This window comes from Canis lupus, chromosome 38, assembly GCF_003254725.2.
Source record: "Canis lupus dingo isolate Sandy chromosome 38, ASM325472v2, whole genome shotgun sequence".
NCBI lineage: Eukaryota > Metazoa > Chordata > Mammalia > Carnivora > Canidae > Canis > Canis lupus.
This window is the reverse complement of record NC_064280.1, coordinates 10,749,366-10,770,545: the sequence shown is the minus strand read 5'-3', so window position 1 is coordinate 10,770,545 and position 21,180 is coordinate 10,749,366. Positions and strand designations below refer to the sequence as shown.

At 34.6% G+C, this 21,180-nt stretch overlaps 1 long non-coding RNA gene across 1 annotated transcript in view; it reads left to right on the top strand.

The window, feature by feature from the left end:
* LOC125754573 (uncharacterized) overlaps positions 1–21,180 on the top strand; it is a 117,987-nt gene that overhangs the window by 34,175 nt on the left and 62,632 nt on the right. The window lies entirely within an intron of this gene.

The following is a 21,180-nucleotide window of genomic DNA, read 5'->3' as shown; positions in this document are numbered from 1 at the left end:
TTCTGGATTGAGTCCCACACTGGGCTCCCTGCAGGGAGCTTGCTTTTCCCTCTGCCTATGTCTCTGCCTCTCTCTGCATCTCTCATGAATAAATAAATAAATCTTTTAAAAAATAACAAGCAGGAATATGAATATTACAATAGGTATAAGATTATTGCCATATCAGCTCAATCTAGAAAATAATGTCAACTGATGTAATTACTTTTTTTTCCACCAATGGCAATGTCAAAATCTTAGACAGAAACAACAAAAAAATCAGTATATTCAATCCATAACTAAACTTTATAAAACATTTTGAGTTACTACTACCTACTGGGGACACTGAAAGATACATGAGGCCCAAGAAGAAAGATATATAAGGCCCAAGTTCACCTGCCAACAAAGTAGTGGCATAATCAAATAAATTATTATAAATTATAATTAAATTTTATATGATTGCAGAGGAAGAAGTCATTAATTCAGGGCAAGTCAAGAGTGTCAAAGAATTTATAGAGAAGTGGACATCTGTACTATTCCAATGTTTGAAAAGGACTTTGATTCAAAGTTAGGGAGGAAGGAAATCATTCTAAGCATTTGTGGTAGGTTGTAATATATCAAGACTAGGTATGAGGAATAAAGAATTATGAAGGGAATGTAGTTGTGGTGAGAAAATAGAACACAGAATTTATTAAAATAGTAGCAGGTGTTTCAATGATTTTGTAAACATTGGTCAACTAAAAATGGAAGACAAGCAACTGGGAAGTTCGTGTGCTTCTCTTTTCCCTTAGCAGCATGAATGATGGGATGCTGTTGGGAATTAAGATGGAAGAAAAGACTACAAGTGAGGGCCAATGTTCTCATGAGATGTATGACATTGTGAGGTGGCATGGGGAATAGTTAGATGACATGAGGATATTCTGGTCTATCTTCTCTCACCTCTTGATATTTAAAAATCCTCTATGTAAGGATTATATGGAAAGTCATGAAAAATTCTGTAGAGACCCAGGAGGTCTCTTAGCAAGGATTATGGGCAACAGTTGGCTCAATGCAATGGTTCAGGAGAAATCAATAACAGTAAAGTGAAGCATAAGGGGTTCTTTTTTAAAGATTTTATTTATTTGTTTATGAGAGACACACAGAAAGAGGCAGAGACATTGGCAGAGGGAGAAGCAGGCTCCCTGCAGGGCCTCTGATGTGGGACTCCATCCTGGGACTCCGGGACCACATCCTGAGGCAAAGGCAGATGCTCAACCACTGAGCCACCCAGGTGTCCCACATAATGGGGTTCTGAAGGACATTTAGAACATGATAGAAGATAGGCAACGGGAAAGGCTTAAAATTTGCTTGTTAACAAAGGGTGACCATGAGGTCATATCTAGATTTTCCTGACTTCATATTTTGAGATAAACTTTTTAAAGATTTTATTTATTTATTTGAGAGAGATTGAGAGAGTGAGAGCATGAGCAGGGGGAGAGGCAGAAGGAGAGGGAGAAGAAGCAGACTTCCCACTTAGTAGGTGACTTGAGGCTCAATTCTAGGACCCTGAGGTCATGACCTGAGCCAAAGGCAGATGCTTACCCAACTGAGCCATCCAGGTGCCCCAAGATAAACTTTTAAAAATGAAGTTGTTTTATGTTTCCAGAAGCTATAAGATCCTAAGTACAAAAAGAGAATAATTGTGATAAGATTTTAAACTAAGGCATCAATTTATTATTGTCTCTGCCTCTTTTCTACCCAAATGAGGTCTAGTATTTTCCTCTTAAAATCTGTCCTGATTTTCGCAGCCTGCATCAGTATTCCATTGTCAGAACACCTGCAGTCTGATTTGTATGCATTGTCTTGCACAATCCTTAATAAGTATGTGCCTGGAGATGGCATCTTCAGAGGTGTATTATATGTTTTTACCTGCCTTGATTAAAGCAGTGCTGACTATATAAGAGCTATTCAGTAAAAGGCTTTCCTCTTCTAATGTTGAAATGGCCTTAGGATAACAAGCTAATGACTGAGGGGTTGTAGGTTATGCAAGAGCCTTATAGCCTATTTCTTCTTCTGAAAATATCTATCCTTATGTCAAAAATGTTTTCCAAAGCCAGTGGATTCTTCTTTTTTGATTCAGAAAATTACATATACTCCATATACCCACGTATATCTATATGTATATACATATATATGTAACTTTAAATGGCTTGGTCAATTTTCTAAAATATTTGGAAACCTAGATGAACTGTATAGCTTCCAGTATGACTGCAGTAAAAATGGCAGAAGAATAATTAATCTTCATTTAATTTTACTGGACATTAACAAAAGAAGAAAGGATAGTACATGAAATGGAAGTAAGTGGCTAGAAAACAAGAAAAGCTCTATTTTTGTGAACACACTCACGGGCCCACACTTGATTAAAATGATGAGTTCTCTGGGGTCCCTGGGTGGCACAGTTGGATGAGCACCCAATTCTTCTTAGTTTCAGCTCAAGTTGTGATCTCAGGGTGGTGAGATTGAGCCCTATATCAGGCTCTACGCTTAGCACAGAGGCTGATACCTTACTTTCCTTTTCTCTCTGCCTCTCCCCATGCTTGCTTTCTCAAATAAATAAATATTTGAAAAGAAAAAGATAAATTTCCTACAGGCAAGAAAACCAGACAAGATTCATGACCTGATGTTGACACAGTAGGGGAATTAGATTTAATTCAATAAATGCGTATCGAGCTCTACTATGTGCCAGATATTCCTTTAATCACTGGGATACAGTAGAGAACAAGACAATAAATCCCAGATTTTACAAACTATATTTTAATGTCATACAAATATATAATTACAGATTTATAACAATTAAATTCCTTTATAAATATTCTATATTTATATAGATGTGTGTTTATATACATCTATATCAAAGTCCACAGTATATATTAACTTGGATTACCTGGGTATTCAAAATTCCAATGTGATTTTTTTTTTCTAATCACTTTGTGCTGGCATTAGTTCTTCACTTTAAGGACTTAAAAATGTTGAGGATTTGCAAATTATATTACTTCTGCGGATATTATTAGCTGTGGGTATCACTGAAAGGAAACTATTTAATTAACTTGTGAATAAATTGATAAGTCCATAGAGTATTATCCCCCCTAACTATTTTGGGATCTGTCCTTGTCCTTCATTGTTCTTGAAACTTGTAGTTGAAAATATAGTCATTGTCTCTTTATAAAACCATACTTTATAGGATTACTTGCTAAAGTATTATCATTATCATAAATAAAAACATGTTTGTTGTAGAAAAAGAGCAAATGATTGTAAAAAGACTTTGAATTAATCCACAAACATTTAGATTCATTATGGTGCTTTTGGTACTCAAGTTTGTTACATTTAATAAAGCCCATAAATTTGAGGAGAGGAACTAGGAAACCTCAAAATAACAGCTTAACACATTTTAATCCGACTTTTAGATGGATGAGTTAATAAAATATTCAATTATTTGAATCATTTCCTTGCCCCTTTTATAATTCTATACCAATTTTTCCAATTCTGGGATTTGGCTTTGATTTTGTTGAAATTCATAGACATTTCTGTTGGGTGGAGGTTTTATATCTCACTGAAGTTTGAGTGGGCTATTTGTCAATCATACATTTCTACCACCCAGAATGCAGGATTCCTTACCAAAGAGTGTCTTGTGTTTCCTCTTTCCTGGCAAGGGACAGCCCCTACACTCAAGTATAGTACCCCAAATTGTCCTATGTATGCTAGACATCTCTTTACAATTTTTACGATTTTTAAATACAGCCAAAAATTATTCAATATTTTTTATCATTGAACGAGTGCCTGGATACTCTCCCCTTAAATAGTAGTGGGTTTGTGACTACTTTAACCAATAAGTATAGCAGAGATTCTAAATGTCTTCTGAGATTGGGTTATAAAACCAAGTACTATCCAATATTGTTTGCAAAAGCACTTGCTGTTGGAACTCTGAGTTTCTATGTGAGAGTCTGACTAAAAAGTAATACAAATATAATTTATTTATTATTTCATACAATTCTAATGTTACTCTAATAAAAATAGATTTCCAGTCATCCTTGCCAAGATACCACACTTGTTAGTGAAGCAGCCTCAGACACTCTGCCAACAGAACAACACCGCTGACCTCCATCAACGCCACATAGATCACATGAATTATCCCTTCCAGATTTCTCTGAATTTCTGATGTGCAAAAAGATGTGATTTAATAAGATAATTGCTCTTTTAAACCACTAAGTTTGGAGTAGTTTCTTATGCAGCATTAGATAACCGAAATGCTTCCTATTAAACCTTCCTTGATTTATGATCCATTTAATTAGCTCTCAGCTTTTTAGTTGGAAGAATGTTACTTGCATACCCATATCATAAAACATCTAATCAGATATTAATTGTTGGTGATACAATTTTAATATATTTCCATCCCTCAAAATCATCCATATATGAAAATGGATAAATATCTGTAGTCTAGTTACATACTTCTAATGAACATAGTATAGCCATCAGAATTGGAGAAACAGAGAAGGGTTTGAGGCAGAACATTCTAGTGAATCCTTAAAAAGACTAGTAAATGAATTTGTCCAAACTTGTATACATCTAGGATTAAATTTTTAACTAAATTCAAAGAACACCTATTCTACTTCCGCAAGAGCATATTTTCTATAGTCACTGGAATTTCTTTCCGAAATAAAATAACACATTTTGAGTAAATAATTAACGTCTGGGCTGGTTGGGGCTGATAAAGGCCTTTCTAGAATGATCTTAAACTCCCATAGCACCGTTTCCTTGGAAACAACAGAGCTCAAATAAATGAGAATGTAATATCAGCCTCATTCATCAAGCAAAACTACACCTGCATTAGGGAAAATATGAATTGGCATCCAGGCCTGAGGCTTGCATGACTGAAAAAGTATTAATGATTGGTGGGAAATAGAGGACACAGCTTCTATCATATTGCTCTTGTCCATGAGGTTGTACATAGCTCATTCGAGGGGAAGGCAAAGGAAACTGTGTACGTGGGTAGGTACCAGGAATCCTGATGAAATGATGATGTACTTACTGTATCTACTGTCTTGCATTCTTCTATAAAATTAGGTAAATGAAGTGAACAATATTAGATTAAAACTATTTGTGTCTTATAAGTCTGATTGCCCACTTGCATTTATAATCACAGTAGAAGTACTAAAATAATGAAAATGCCATTAATAATAATAATCATAGTTAATAAAACACTGAGCACTTTGTATATGCCAAACACTCTTCTAAATACATTGCTATATTAACACATTTAGGAATCACAACAAATCTGTGAGTTAGGTACTACTTACCATCTACGGTTTTTATAGATGAGAAAAGAGAATCACAGAGGGATTAAGTGGCTTGCTTACATCCCACAATAACCACAAAATGGCTGAATGAGGATTTGAATGTAGGCATCGTAGGTCCAAAATGCACACTTCATAAATGAGCATCTTGCCTCTTAAAATTCCAATTACTAGAAATAGTAAACAGACATTAATATTACAAAGAATAACTCCCAAATCTCCTGAGCAAGTGCTCTTAGCCAGGGAACTCACTAAGAGATAGAAGAGACTTTAAGTCTTATGGGAAACTGGATGATTATCCATAAAACATAATTTTGGGGGTAAAACATTGTGTTATTAAATTACTCTACCAAGTATAAATAGTGAAAGATATCGGGGTAAATGTCCTTAGGTACTTTATAGGCAAGGCCACACATAGGGGCCTAATAAACCTTTGGTGATGAGAAGATCTTTGCACAGATAGTGAAATGTGACTGATACTAGCAGGAGTAAGAAAAATGTTATGAACCAGGAGGAAATACTAGGAATCTGTTAAAGAGAAACAAATCTTCAAATCAGTGGAGCAATGACCACAGGAAGAAACCAGATCAAGCAATTGAAGAGATATCGTATTATTTAATTAAGCTAGTAAGGTATAAATAACTGTAACAAGTCACATTGATTGAAGAAGATATGCAATTAGGCTAAAAATTAAATGCCAGAATATGTAACATGACTATCTTATAACCACTTGATATGTTGCTCAAACATTAAATAGGGTAACACTTTTTAACCGCTGATTAACCTATGTCACATTACACATACAATATAAATTATCTGTGAGTGATGAATGATCTACAATCTAATGTTGTGGTTAGGTCAAATATGACTATTTCCAAAAATTAATTTAATAAAATTCTGGGAAACATAGACTCTATGTCATAGTTAATAGTAAATGTCAATCTGAGCGTAATTGAACATTCAGCTATCTGCCAGTCAAAACTAAAAATAATGGTGCGCTTCATGCAGCATCAATGAAAATAAACACATATATGACTGTAGAAAAATAGCCAAGTAGATAATATTTGTGTTTCTAAAATACTACTATCCTTTCCCTGAAGATTATAGACGAGAGGGTATTAAACGTAGATGAAAAAGAAGCACTTCAGAGGTCACTGTAGACGTCCAACCTAGGGATGACTGCAGCAGTGAGGATGAAGAGAAGTGTCTGGAATCAAGAAGCATTAAAGGTAGAATCAGCATAACTCAGTGACTTAGAAGACCACAGGGGAAGGAAACACAGACAGTAAATGTGCCTCCTGAATTCTGGGATAAGCAACTAGCCCGTTAGTGTGGATGCTGCCAGACTGTATAAGCAGTGAGCTCTCCCCGGCACTCTGAAGATCTCGAAGGTGACTAATGTGTGGACTTTGTCAGCAGAGGGACTTGAAATCTAGTTCAGCTTATAAAGAGTACAAGGACTCTCCTGTTTGGGCTGCAATGCAGGGGACAGGTCACTAGATTAAGTGCATTCAGTTCCATTAACACAGTAGACAATCATTCATTTGCCGTGACTACAGTAAGATAAAGACACTTTCTAGTTATTTGCTTTTGGTTACTACTATTTCAAATATTTTTGTTTTGAAAATACACTATACCTCTATATATGTTTATAATACTTTTTGTAGTTTCATAAAAATAAAAATTCATAAAGCCTTCCTTCCATTAGCTTTTTCCCCCCTTCATACAGTGATGATGAATGGTTTAGATCTAAAGCTTTATTTGTGAAATTTATATATATTTATATACGTATATGTATGTAATGTTTCTTTTTCAGGTCACACTTTTCAAATGATTGGCACTTGGGATGTTTAAATAAGAGGCCTGGGGCTTCTATAAATATAGAAACAGAGCACAAATTAATAGCAATTTTTGTTATTTTCATTTATAAAAATGAAAATGTACAATAACATTTTAAAATGAGTTACTGCCTGTATTATGGAAACACCTTCTATTTATGGACTTGAGGGATAGATGAAAATCCTATTTTTTTGAAGGAATACAAAATGTTATCTGTTTTAATTCAGACATTCACTAAGGCCCTACTTTGTTCCAGGCCTGTTGGTAGCAATGGAGAGAAGATGGGTAATAAAACAGACGAGGCCCCTGGCAGAGGCATAATTAAACAAGCCATTGTATTACAGAGCATTAGGCCTCTGAGAGAGCACATGAACTATTCCTGTCAGGGAAACAGCATGTGTCAAGGCTACACTGTGCTTGGCTGATTTCAGAAAATGAAATGGAGTGCAGCCCCTCTGGGCATGTGAGAAGGTGTAAGTAGTGGGGCCGAAATGGGAGGAAGCCAAAGCATGAAATCATGGCCAGGTGATGAAGAGTCTTACGAGCCAAAGGTGTATTTGAACTGTCCCATTTGGGCAAGCGGTACCTATTCACAGATGTTACATGAGGGAGGGACATGTGATTTCTGTGTTTTAGGAAGGTCCCCTCTGGCTACAATGTGGAACTAGGTTGGGAGGGAATAGGAACGAGAAACAAAAGGAGATGCTGCAGGCAGTTGCAAGAATTCAGGCTAGAAATGGATGTCACCTGCTTGAGAGAGATGGCGACAGGAACTTAAAGACCTAGAGGGCTGAGGGGGGGATAGGAGAACTACTTGATGATAGATTGCCGAGGGGTGAGTGGTGGAGGGGGGCGGAGACCAGATGACACTCAGATTTCTAATCAACCAAAATATTTACTTATGCAGTGCAAATAGCATGTGCATAATCTCTTCTTTTAAGTTTACTGGCATTATACAGATTTATTCACATAGATCAAGGTACTACATTCCTTCTTTAGTCTACAAATACCTCCTAAGCCTTACCACTAAGTGCACTGGGGATGTAGCAGTGAGTGACCAAAAAAGCTTTTGATGTGCCAGTATGTTGAAGAAGATGTATGTAGATCCTTGAATTCTAATATACTAATTGAATTCCTGGTGACTCTGTGGTAGAGCTGTAAAAAGCGCAGGCTGTGAACACAGTCAGGTCTTGAACTCTTAATTCTTCCACTTATTGACTGTGATGTTAATTAAATTATTCAAACTCTAAGCATCCATTTCCTCATGAATAAAAGGGAAATGATAATTCTATCTCAGGTGTTGAGATTTTCAGTTAAATTTGTTGCCATAAAGTTATTTTCATTCCTTCTGCCCCTCAGAATACAACAAAAACAACTAGAATGATCAAGAGATTAAGAGAATGGAAGAGAGGGAGAAAGAGAAAGGAGAAGGACAACTTCCAACGAAACAAGGAAATTATCTCATTGCCTCATCACATTATTTTGAAAAAAGTAGCTGCTAGACACAATCATTTTTTGTATTAAATGATAAACGATGCCAAGAATTGACACATACTTCAGGATTTTGGAAAGGTTCTGTGTTATACATGTCTAATTCTGAGATATTTAGTGCTCAAAGGCAGATCTGATGATCCGATCACAGAATGAGAGAGTAGTATAGTAGAGACCCAGCTCAACTCCTAGAAAGGGGCGGGTAGAGCTAAAGAAGAAATGCCTCTCTACTGTCTGTAACACAGCCTCTCAGCTGAGGGATTGGCCTTGACCAAAGGCAGAGTGATGTAGGAAGGAGAAGCTGTGGGAGACAGACATTCTAATAGGTGCGGAAACTATGTCCCCAAAGCAGGGAATGATGAAAATGGAGATCTGTATGATAGGGCACAGGGCAGGGCAGAGGCGATGGAAGGGTATTGAGAATCTTTTTTTAAAAAAAAAAAAAAAGAAGAAGAATTAAAAAAAGACACTGCAGTTGAAATTTGGGCTGAAACAATTCACTTTCACAAACCTCACTATAGGATTTAACATATCTGAGATGTCTTTGGAATCAAGAGCTCCAATTCCTCAGGGTTCTTTTTCTTTTCTTTTTAATTAGCATTTAAAACATATGCAGAAAATAGCAGAAAACATGCACTTACACTCTGACGAATGCTTCTAAAGCAAACATCCAGGTAAGTATCCAGTGAACACCAGGTTGAGAAATAGAAAATTGTCTGCAGCCGGAAGCTCCAGCTCTCTCTTTTTCATCATTTGTCTTTCGTCCTTGCCAGAAGTCTTACATGCTAATATTTATGAGAAGAATTCCCTTCCTTTTCCATAGCTGTGCCACTTCTCTATGTTCTCTCTACACAATGTGATTTAATTCCGTCTATTTTTGAACATATGCAAATAGATCATATTATACGCATTCGTAATGTCAACATTATGTTGTTAACATTCATCCATGCCATTTTATATAGGGGTAATTTATTCATTTTTATGGATATATACAATCTTCTATTGTGAATATATATCACAATTTACTTAATCATTATATCTTGATGTCTTGTTCTAGTCCTATTTCTGCTTCTACTTTTTTCTCATAACAAGTAGAGGCATTTAAAATTTGTGAGATAGTTCTCCTAATGTTTCCTAACAGCACTACATATTTGCCTTGAGGAAAACACAGAATACATAACAGTAGAAAAATAAAAAAATAAAAAGTTCTCCATTTAAAGAAATTCTCCTATGTTGTTGGGTTTAAAATTCATAGCAGCCCTGAGAAAGAGACCATCTCTTCATTATCAGAAACAGTAAAATCATTCTTTATATTCACAATTTGTAATTTAGAGTTAAATTATAAAGTACAGAAATATGATTATGAAGACAGTATGTAAGTTTCTGATATTAAGTCGTGAAACAGGATGGTGTGATAGATGAGATAGTGTAGTACAGGTTCTTTGGGTTATAAGGTCATAGGCCACTAAATCTAGCTTGAAAAAAATGGTATTTAATTGTGAAGCCTATCAAAAGGACATGTACTATACCTTTATGAATAACTGCAGATAAATAACTACATAAAACATGTTCTGTGGCAGCTAGAACAGGGAAGTAAGGCAAAGGTTTTGCTCTGTCTCCTGAAGATTGCAGCAGTTTCTCTCATTTTTGCCTCATTCTATATTTCCCTCTTGTAAATAACCCTCTTTCCCCAATGTTATTTGGAATTGACTGAGGAGTTGAAAATATTTGTGTTTCACTGCATGTACGTTTCTTTCCTCCTAACCCTGTTCTTTCATTTAGCCACGAATTATAAGATTATATTTAGCCCTGCCCAAGACCTTTCTTTTTCTTTTTTCTAGGTAGAAGATATGAACAATCAGTTGTATTAATTTTACAATAAATTGTCTTGGGGTTAATAATGTATTATTTTAGCAACCCTCAGTTGAAAATCTATAACTGCTTCTTATTTTTCACAAACAGAGCTATCCATCTCTTTGGATAGCACCTAGACTACCCAGTTATTGATTGTTTATAAATACATAATAGACTGTTCTTTAGGAATCATTTCCCCTATCATTACATCGATTACTTTGCCTATCTGGTAACCTTTCTCTTAGGTTAAAAATGTGGGTGGTGAAAAGTGTGCTACTTAGTCCTCAATTGTTTCCTAATTCCATTTTCAGTATTAACTTTTATAAAATTTATGTTATTATTTTCTTCCAGTTTTGTTGAAAAGTAATTGCCATACAATACTGTATAAGTTTAAGGCACACAGCACGATGGTTTGGTGTACGTATACTGTGCAACACTTACCACAAAAGGTTCAGCTAACATCCATCCTCTCATATAGATTCAATAAAGTGAAAAGAAAGAACAAAAAAGGGGAAAAAACAATTTTTATGTGATGAGAACTCAGGATTTACTTTTTTTTTTTTAAGATTTTATTTATTCATTCATGAGAGACACAGAGAGAGAGAGATTGAGGCAGATACGCAGGCAGAGGGAGAAGCAGGCTCCATGCAGGGACGTGGGACTTGATCCCAGGTCTCCAGGATCACGTTCTGGGCCGAAGTCGGCGTCAAATTGCTTGGCCACCAGGGCTGCCCCAAGATTTAGTTTCTTAACAACTTTCCTGTAAGAGATACAGCTACGTTAGCTTTAGTCATGTTGTACCTTCCCTCCCTAGTATTTATTTATCTTATAACTGGAAGTTTGTATCTTTGACCAACCTCCCCAATTCTCTTTCAATTAATACTTCCACATTGGATAATCACAAGTTTGATCCCTTTTTGTATGAGTTTGTTTGTATAAGATTCCACATATAAGTGAGGTCATAGAATATTTGTCTTTGGCTTATTTCACTTAGCCTCATGACTTCAAGATCCATCCAAATTGTCGCAAATGTTAGGATATCCTTGTTTGTTCATTTTTTATGGCTGAATAATACTTGATTAAATGAATATACTGCAGCTTGTTTATCTGTTTACTCATCATTGAATGAATACCCAGGTTGTTTCCATGTTTTAGTAACTGTGTAAAAGCTGCTATGAACATGGCAGGTGCAACCACCTTTTCAAGTTAGTCCTTTCATTTCCTTTGGGTATATTTCCAGAAGTGGAATTTCTGTATCATGTGGAAGTTCTTTTTTTAAGTTCTCAAGGAAACTCCATACTTATTTCCATTGTGGCTGCACCAATTTACATTCCCAACAGTGTATAAGGGTTTTCTTTTTCCACATCCTTGCTAGCATTTATTATCTCTTGTCTTTTTTGATGATGGCCATTCTAATAGGCATGAGGTAATATCTCATCATGGTTCCAATTTGCATTTTCTAATGACTAGTGATGTTGAGTATCTTTTTACATACCTGTTGGCTTTTTGTAGATCTTCTTTAGAAAAATTCTCTTCAGGGATGCCTGGGTGGCTCAATGGTTGAGCGTCTGCCTTTGGCTCAGGGCAAGATCCTGCAGTCCTGGGATTGAGTCCTACATTGGGCTCCCTGCATGGAGCCTGCTTTCCCTCTGCCTACATCTCTGCCTCTCTCTCTTTCTCATGAATAAATAAAAAAATAAAGTCTTAAAAAAAAAGAAAAGTTCTCTTCAGGTCCTCTGCTCATTTTTAAATTGCATTCTATACTTTTTTTTTTTGCCACTGAATTGTATACATATTTTATATATTTTGCTTTTTTTTGCATTCGACTTAATTTTATTCATCAGTAATATTTTATATATTTTGGATATCAATTCCTCATCAGATATGTGGTCTGCGAATATTTTTCCTATTGTGTAGGTTGTCTTTTCACTTTGTGAATAGCTACTTATGCTGTACAGAAGCTTTTTAATTTGATGTAGTTTGGTCCCACTTGTTAATTTTTTATTTTGTTGCTTATGCTTTAAGGGTCACATACAAAAAAATCATTACTAGGATCAAGGATCTTTGTTCTATATTTTCTTCTAGGAGTTTCAAGGTTTCAGGTTTTACATTTTGAGTTAATTGTTTTTAGTGGTGTAAGACATGGGTCCAGTTTTATTCTTTTACATGTGAATACCCAACTATCCCAGCACCATTTATTGAAGAGACTTATTTTTTTCTTTATTGAGTATTATTGGCTCCCATGTCAAATATCAATTGGTCATTTATTCTTGGGTTTATTTTTGAGCTCTCAATTTAGTTCTACTGATCTATTTGTCTGTTTTTTTTTTTTTTATGCCAGTATCATACAGTTTTAATGACTATAGCTTTATAGTATAGCTTGAAGTCAGGAAGTGTGATACCTCCTGCCTGTTTTTCTTTCTCAGCATTTCTTTGGTTAGTCAGAGTTTTTGTGTGTGCTCTTCCATATAAATTTGAGAAGTATTTTAAATTTTTTTTTAACTTCTGTATTAGAAGCCATTGGAATCCTGATAAGGACTGCATTAAATCTAGAGATGGCTTGATAGTACCGACATTTTCACAATATCAATTATTCAATCCATGAGCATTATGGTGTACTTTTCCATTTATTTGTTTCTTCTTCAATTTCTTTCATCAATTTTTTTCTAGTTTTTAGCATAAAGATCTTCAACCCCTTCATAAATTCATTCCTAAGTATTTTATTGTTTTTGATACTATTGTAAATTGGATTTATTTATTTATTTATTTATTTATTTATTTATTTATTTTTCAGCAATGTCATTGTTAGTGATTGCACACTACTGATTTTTGTATATTAATTTTATAATCTCGCAAATTTACTCAATTCATTGAATGGTTCTTTGGTTGAATCATAAGGATTTTTAAACATAAAATCATGGCATCTGCAAATAGAGATGACTTTACTTCTTCCTTTCCAAATCTGATACCTTTATTTTTTCTTGCCTAATTGCTTTTGTTAGGATTTTCAGTACTGTGATGAATAGGAATGGAAAGAGTAGGCATTCTTTTCTTGTTCCTGGTCTTAGAGGAAAAGCTTTTATCCTTTCACCCTTATTTAAAATAATTCTTGCTATTTCTGCAGGTGAATAGTATATAACGCTGTGAAATCAGCTCTGTTTCTTCATTTACCTTTTACTGTTAATTATTTCTCATACAATTTCTTAATTTTTTAGTCACACTGAGAAATGGTATAGGTAGCTAAATTACAATGGAAGCCAGGATATATCATTTCAATATCTAAAAAGGGTTATAAGAAACCCAAATTTTTCATAGGAATAGTAAAAGCAGATGCTAATTGAAGAATTTAGGATGGGATGATAGCATAAGCTGTGACTACAAGGAAAAATGAGAGATATGCTGCCTATAACACTGGAAGTGACAAGAGATGCCATTTTAAGAAGTCTATAACAAATGATCAAGATTTTTAACATCTTTATTCCAGTTTTGTAAGATTTCAAAGTTACTTCAATCTATTGAATAAAATTATTTTAAATTTTTATTTCAAGTTTTATTAACCTATGCCTCTTTTCCACTGTTTTCTTATTGATATTTATTTCCAAACATAGGTATCAATTTACATTTGATTGAGCTTAGAGTTTAGGATGTTCCCATTTTGTAACTAGACAGGAGTATTAAACAAAAAATACTCTTCTTTGATGATACTAAGAGGCTAAGCTTAACATCTTCTTTGGCAAATATGTTAACGTCTTGAAAAAATAAGTTACACTTTTAAAACTATTAGGGCTAGGAGACAGAGCTCTTAATCTGCCATTTATTAGTTTTATGATTATCCTAATCTTTTTGAGTCTTGATTTTACGATCTGTAAAATGAAGATAATATCTGTCTTTTAGGTTAGTTGGTGGATTAGAGATAATATGTGCAAAATATCTGAGTGCCTACTTTCTAGTAGGCATTGAAAATGTTTGATATGACTCAGGAAACAACAAATGTTGGCAAGAATATGGAGAAAAGGGAACCCTCTTACATTGCTGGTGAGAATGCAAACTGGTATAGCGACTCTGGAAAACAGTATGGAGATTCTTTAAAAATGGAGCTACTCTATGACCCAGCAAATGCACTAGAAGGTATTTATCCAAAGGATGCAGACATAGTGATTTGAAGGGGCACATCACCCCAATGTTTATAAAAGCAGTGTCCACAATAGCCAAAATATAGAGTCCAGATGTCCAAAGACAGATGAACGGATAAAGAAGATGTGAGGAATATATTTATATTCATATATATATATATATACACATATATGTGTATATATGTGTGTATATATTTTATATGGAATGTTAGTCTTCAAAAAAAAAGAAACCTTGCCATTTTCACCAATGTGGATGGAACTAGAGGGTATTATGCTAAGTGAAATAAGTCAGAAAAAGACAAATATATTATATCGCTCATATGTGGAATTAAGAAACAAAGCTGATGAGCATAGGGGAAAGAAAGGAAAAATAAAATGTGATGAAATTATAAAGGGAGAGAAACCATAAGAGACTCTTAAGTATAGGAAACAAACAGGATTTCTGGAGGAATGGGTTAACTGGGTGGTAGGCATTGAGGAGGGCACTAGATGGAATGAGCACTGGGTGTTATATATAATCGATGAATCACTAAACTCTACCTCTGAAACTAATAATACACTATAAGTTATTTAATTGGTTTTAACTAAAAAAAAGAGAAAATTTTTGCTATGGATGATATTCTATGACAGATTAGTCAGTGGTTGGATTACAATAGAATGCTTATTTTTTAATACGTTATTATGATTAACATAATTTGTACTTTGTTCTATAATCCTGCAAAGTAAGAAATCTTCTAAGGGATGCCAATATCACATCTAAAAAATATCAGTGATGTTAAATCTTTTTCCTATTGTCTTGCCACTATGGCATGGCAGCAGACATTCTCACAGTCACTATTTTGGTGATTCTAAAATGCTTATGCTATGTATCAATTAATTGCTTAGTGAAGTAGTGCGATTGTCTCCATCTCAATGTTCACATTGGTTAGTTTGTTAGAATCCCAACAGAGAATATCATAGAATCAAAAGTAAAACTTAATCTTCTGTTGAAAACAAAAATTATTTTTTAAGACATTCCAGAGACATGGGCATTTAGTTACTTAGTTACTTCTAGGAAGTAAGAGGTACTCAGCCTAACTTACCCATGCTATTTTCTGGACAGTTCTCGTTATTATAAAAATATTTCTTATATTGAGCAGAAATTCAACTGTAACTGCTATCCATTAGTCATACTTCCATTCATTGCAGCAGCATAAAACAGATTTATATCTTTCTCCACATTATAGATATGAGGAGAATTTTTCTGTGCCTGTAAGTCAAGTTCAAATTCTTTTGGCATGGTCTATATGTTTTTCTAATCTACTTACCAGCTACTTCTTCCCTGCATATCACATTTCAGCAACAGTAGGTAACAATCTGTTTTTTTGGTCTACATGTACTCTTTCCAAGGAATATTGGAAAGTATTTAAAACTGGTATTATCTCAAATATGCCTCAAAAAACAACTTCATGCTATTCATTGGGTAGTTCTAAAACGACATCATTTCTCCCTTGATAAAATCCTATTTATAATAAATGATCCAGGTTTCCCATTTTGTGACACTTAAAATGTTCTAAATTGAGGGACACTGGGTGGCTCAGCAGTTGAACATCTGCCTTCAGCTCAGGGCACGATCCCAGCTCTGGGATCGAGTCCCGCATTGGGTTCCCTGTGAGGAGTCTGCTTCTTGCCTGTGTCTCTGCCTCTTTTCCTAGGTCTCTCATGAATAAAGAGACAAAATCTTGAAAAAAAATGTTCCAAATTGGAACATCAACTCAATTAATTTGTGTTAAGAAGAATATTTTGGAAGAATAAGGTAATATAAGCATATTTGAATATGGAAAAAATTGGAGAACTTTTAGAGCAAAAATATGCTCTCTGAGAGGAGTGAGTTCATGTGGTCTTTATCTGATGGACTGTCAAGTTGCCTAAGTGAGTCCTTAGCTTGCAAAACACTATTAAAATTGTAAATGTAAAATATTTAGAAATAAAGGAACGGTTTAACTTTCTGAAATGAAATGAATGGATACACATGATAAATATCAAATTTAGTTATATTCTGAAACAAATCAAAGATCATTAGATGCTACACAGTTAGTTGCTAAGTACTCAGCTTTTCTGCCTCCTCCAATTAAATTTTATATTTATATTAGAATATTTTTATTATATGAATTATATATGAGTAATAGAAATAAGTATAATATAATAATTATTTAATCCATGTTTCTACATTTTGTTGCTGTTTAGCTATGGCTAAGGCTCCAGGATGCTTTTGAATTCTTTCTCAGAAAGCTCACTTAAGTATTTTGACAGTTCATCAGATAAAGGCCACCAGGAATATAACTGTAGTGTAATAAACAAAGTTTATTAGATTTATAACTTCCTGCAGCAAAGGAGAGAAAATACCATGAGAAACTATGGATTGGATATCTTAGTAAGAAGGGAGAGAGGCGTTTCATAGGATTTGGGTGTACACTGAGTAACTCCAAAGTGGGATTCCAAGAAGGCAAGGATTAACTCTGGATTGAGTATCAGATGTGAGTAAATTATTGTTAAGAAAATAGCAAAAAGATAAAGGGTTGTGTGACCTTGATTGTGTCCCATTATCAATATTTTAGTTTCTAATAAGAATACCATAGTCTGACTACTAGCAGAGCTGAGACACAGACTTAATGTGTTAAGAGTTTTGGAAATAAACATATATATCTGAAGAAAGCTCTAGCTGAAGCTTTGGATGTAGGTTGGTATCCAAGGATGCTTCTCTGTGTGACCCACTTGGCCCAGATCCTTCAGACAAGAAGGACATATTCCATTCTCTCTGCTATGACTTCATAGCAAAGTTTCTGAGAGTCTTTGGTTTTAGAAAGCAAGGATTTTTAAGCACTGTGTTCTTCATGTTGATAAACAAAAGATGTACAATTTTATTCTGATGAAAGTAGAACTATTTAAAAAAAAGAAAGTAGAACTATTTATTTAAATACACTAGAATGCTCAGGTTTAAACTATATTATTTTTACATATTGAGCAATCACACTTATTAGAAAAATAAAACTACTCAATTAAAGTAAATAAAAAGTGCTAACTTTTCATTTCATTCTCAGAAAACAATTTGAGCAACCTTCAGGAGATAGATTGCTTTGAAAGACTGTGTATTATTTTGCTTAATTGATTAATGACTTTTGAAATTTTAGCTTCAGGGACTTTTGAAGATTAATTTAAAATATAATACTGCTATTGATTAAAATAATAATTGCCTTATTATTTAAAGGTTGTCTTTCTCCTTCAAATGAACTTGTACTATTTCTTAAAAAAAAAAAAAAGTGCCAGATCATCAACATCTGAGGTAGTGTCAGAAAGAAGTGTAACTTGATTGTATTAAAGTATATCATTTTAGCATCATTAATCTTTACTTTTCAAGGAAAAGGCAATAACTAATGGGTGAAATTGTTATAACCCATGAAAAGTTAGAGAATCCTCAGTCTGGAAGTACAGAATATCTTTCCTACTACAATTCCATGCAAACATTAATAATTTTTTGGATAAATGCAATGTCAGCATCTACAGACTTTGAATAAAAGCAGTTTCCTTTGCTTAATGAGCTAATGTAACCTGTTAATATTTCAGGTCACTACCTTGAGAGCTTTCAGTACTTAAGTAATTTGGACTCACAGAAAATGAACAGAGAGAACAAATAGATCAATACATGATTGCTGAGGCAACGGCAAATTTGTAGCATTTCACTTTTCAACATAAGATTTTAAGAAAAGACAAAATGTACTGCGAAAATGGAAAATATTCATTGCCAAACAGCAAAGTTATTCCTGTGATACAACATAAGCCAAAATATGTTGTAAAATTGGCTTGTTATAAAAGAATACTTAACCTTAATGAGATACAGGCAGGAGATGTGTTATAAAACAATCTGCTATGTATTCAAATTGGGAAAAAGACAGACTTATCCTGTAGGTGTCCAATGAGGTATAGTTATGGAGACCTTGTCCTAGGGTGATTTCATCAATAGGGCAATGATCTAGCCAGCACCTAGAGGCTAATGATACTATGATGCATCAGTAACTTTTAAATTCCATTAACCAAGGACAAAAAAAAGTTAAATACCTCATTAAAAATGTACAATTACAAAATAAAATTATATGAAATTATTAAAGTTTTAGATGTGATAATACTTATAGATTTGTATCTTAGGTTTAATCATTTATATTACTATCAAAAGCTATAATGGGTATATAATAACTTTAATTAAAAATCTCTATACAAAGCAGTTGGTGTTTGATAAAAATCAGAATGTATACTATAGATGGGGGATTGGAAAACTTCAGTTTAATTTGAATTTCTATAATGTCAACCTAAGGCTAAAAGAAGCCACATGCCTATGGGAACCAAGTTATTATCCCTTGGTGCAGCATTGTCTATGATTGCTGGCTTCACTGACTACTGGATATCAGAACTTTTGCATATTCACTTGGCAAAGAGCCCCATACTGTGTAACTGGGCCCATTGTGGTAATAAGACAAATTTTTAATTATATATGTGTGTTCAGAACTAAGGAGAGGAAATATTCATCAGCCTCCCTCAAAATCCCAATAATCTTTAATGAGAATTTTGAAGCTCTGAGAAGTCAAATAATAATCACAGTGAATTTTTTTTTGCCTCGATGCACTCTCCCTTCCCATCTTCTCCTCCTCTTCTAATAGAACAGTCTTGAGAAAATGAATTTTGAGGTATTAATTTAGCTCGAGAACAGAAGTACATGGCATATCATTTCCAAACTGTGTACTCTAATTTGGACTGCTAACGTAGTGGTTGCCTCCAACCCATGGAGATGGCAAAATTATCCATCTTCTCTAGACAAGTCTTAACAATTTTGTACAAAAAAAAAAAACAAAAAAAAACAAAAAAACCCAAGTTACATTCACTTTCTTTTCTCTGTTCCAAGTAATTTTTTTCATTTCATGTTTTTATTTCCTTGCATTTCTAGACTTGTCTCCGAATTTATAGTTTGCTTAAAGAAGCCCCACAGAAGCACTTTCAGTATCCATGGTCACATATCCATGAGGATTAGCATCTGGGAAAACAATGTATTCTAAACCAAAACAATACTCTTCAAAGCTCTGAGTTGGGTCTCCATCTTGATAAAATAATTTAAATGACTAATACTCTTTGGCACTGTTTATGATATTTAAGATTTAAGGCCAATAGCTAAAGACTATTTGATACGTATATTCAGGCTCAGCTTCACTTTCATATCTCATGGTTGATTTTGATCTGCATTAGTAACAACTTCAAGAGTCTTCACTTGATAGGACCTGAGCATCAAGCCAAACCCGAGGCCAGTCTGACTCTAGCATGGAGCCCCAGGTTCTGCTAATTGCTCCAAAGTCTTGAGTCTAAGTTCCTGGCCTCCTGATGCACAACAGTGTTTCTGAATCTCATCCTTAATCCTTCTTTTCTTCTTTGCCATTTTAGTGTTAGACTTCTGTTTCCAGGTTAAAAGCCAAGCATGGGCTCATGCAATCCCTGCCCCAGAGAACAGAAACTAACCCATAGTCTTAATACTGGGAGAAGAGCCTTCCACCTCAAGGTAGAATTTATTTAATAAATAGGTTTGGGGACGCCTGGGTGGTTTAGCACCTGCCTTCGGCTCAGGGCGTGACCCTGGAGTCACAGGATCGAGTCCCCACATCAGATTCCCTGCATGGAGCCTGCTTATCCCTCTGCATATTTCTCTGCCTCTCTTGCTCTCTCGCTCTTTCTAACTCTCATTAATAAATAAATAAAATCTTTTTAAATAAATAAACAAATAAATAATAAATAAATAATAGGTTTGTTGTGTTAAACTGTTAGTTTCTGTAGATGTAACTTTAAATAAGGCAAATATGACTCCACTGTTATTTAAGTCAAAGAATGTGAGATGAAGGGGATCCCTGGGTGGCTCATCAGTTTAGTGCCTGCCTTCGGCCCAGGGCATGATCCTGGAGTCCCGGGATTGAGTCCCACGTCTGGCTCCCTGCATGGAGCCTGCTTCTCCCTCTGCCTGTGTCTCTGCCTCTCTCTCTCTCTCTCTCTCTCTGTGTGTGTCTTTCATTAGTAAATAAATAAAATATTAAAAAGAAGAAAAAAAAGAAGGTGAGATGAAAGCCAGTTACACAAAATCAGGTTATGATAGATGCTATTTAAGAGAATGATGGGATATTGTGAGTCCACTCCGACCATCCTCCTCCTCAGGACAACGAATGTAGCCTTCTTCAGATTTTTGGTTGTGTGTTCTCTTTGCCAACTAAATATCAAAAGTCAATGGAGCCGCTCATTAATTTATTCTTAAGTCATATTATATCTCACTTGAATATTAAGATTCTACTTTATGTCAGCCACTCTATGCCAGGTCTTAGGTCTAGTGATGACAAACTAAATACGATCCCTGCCTTAGCTAAAACACAAAGTATCATTAACTTATATGATGAGAAAGGACAGGTTAGTATGTGAGAGGTGGACAAGGAAATTACTCTGGTTATGTTGAACTCTTATTTATCTATCTATCCATAAATTGAATCTAACTCTTT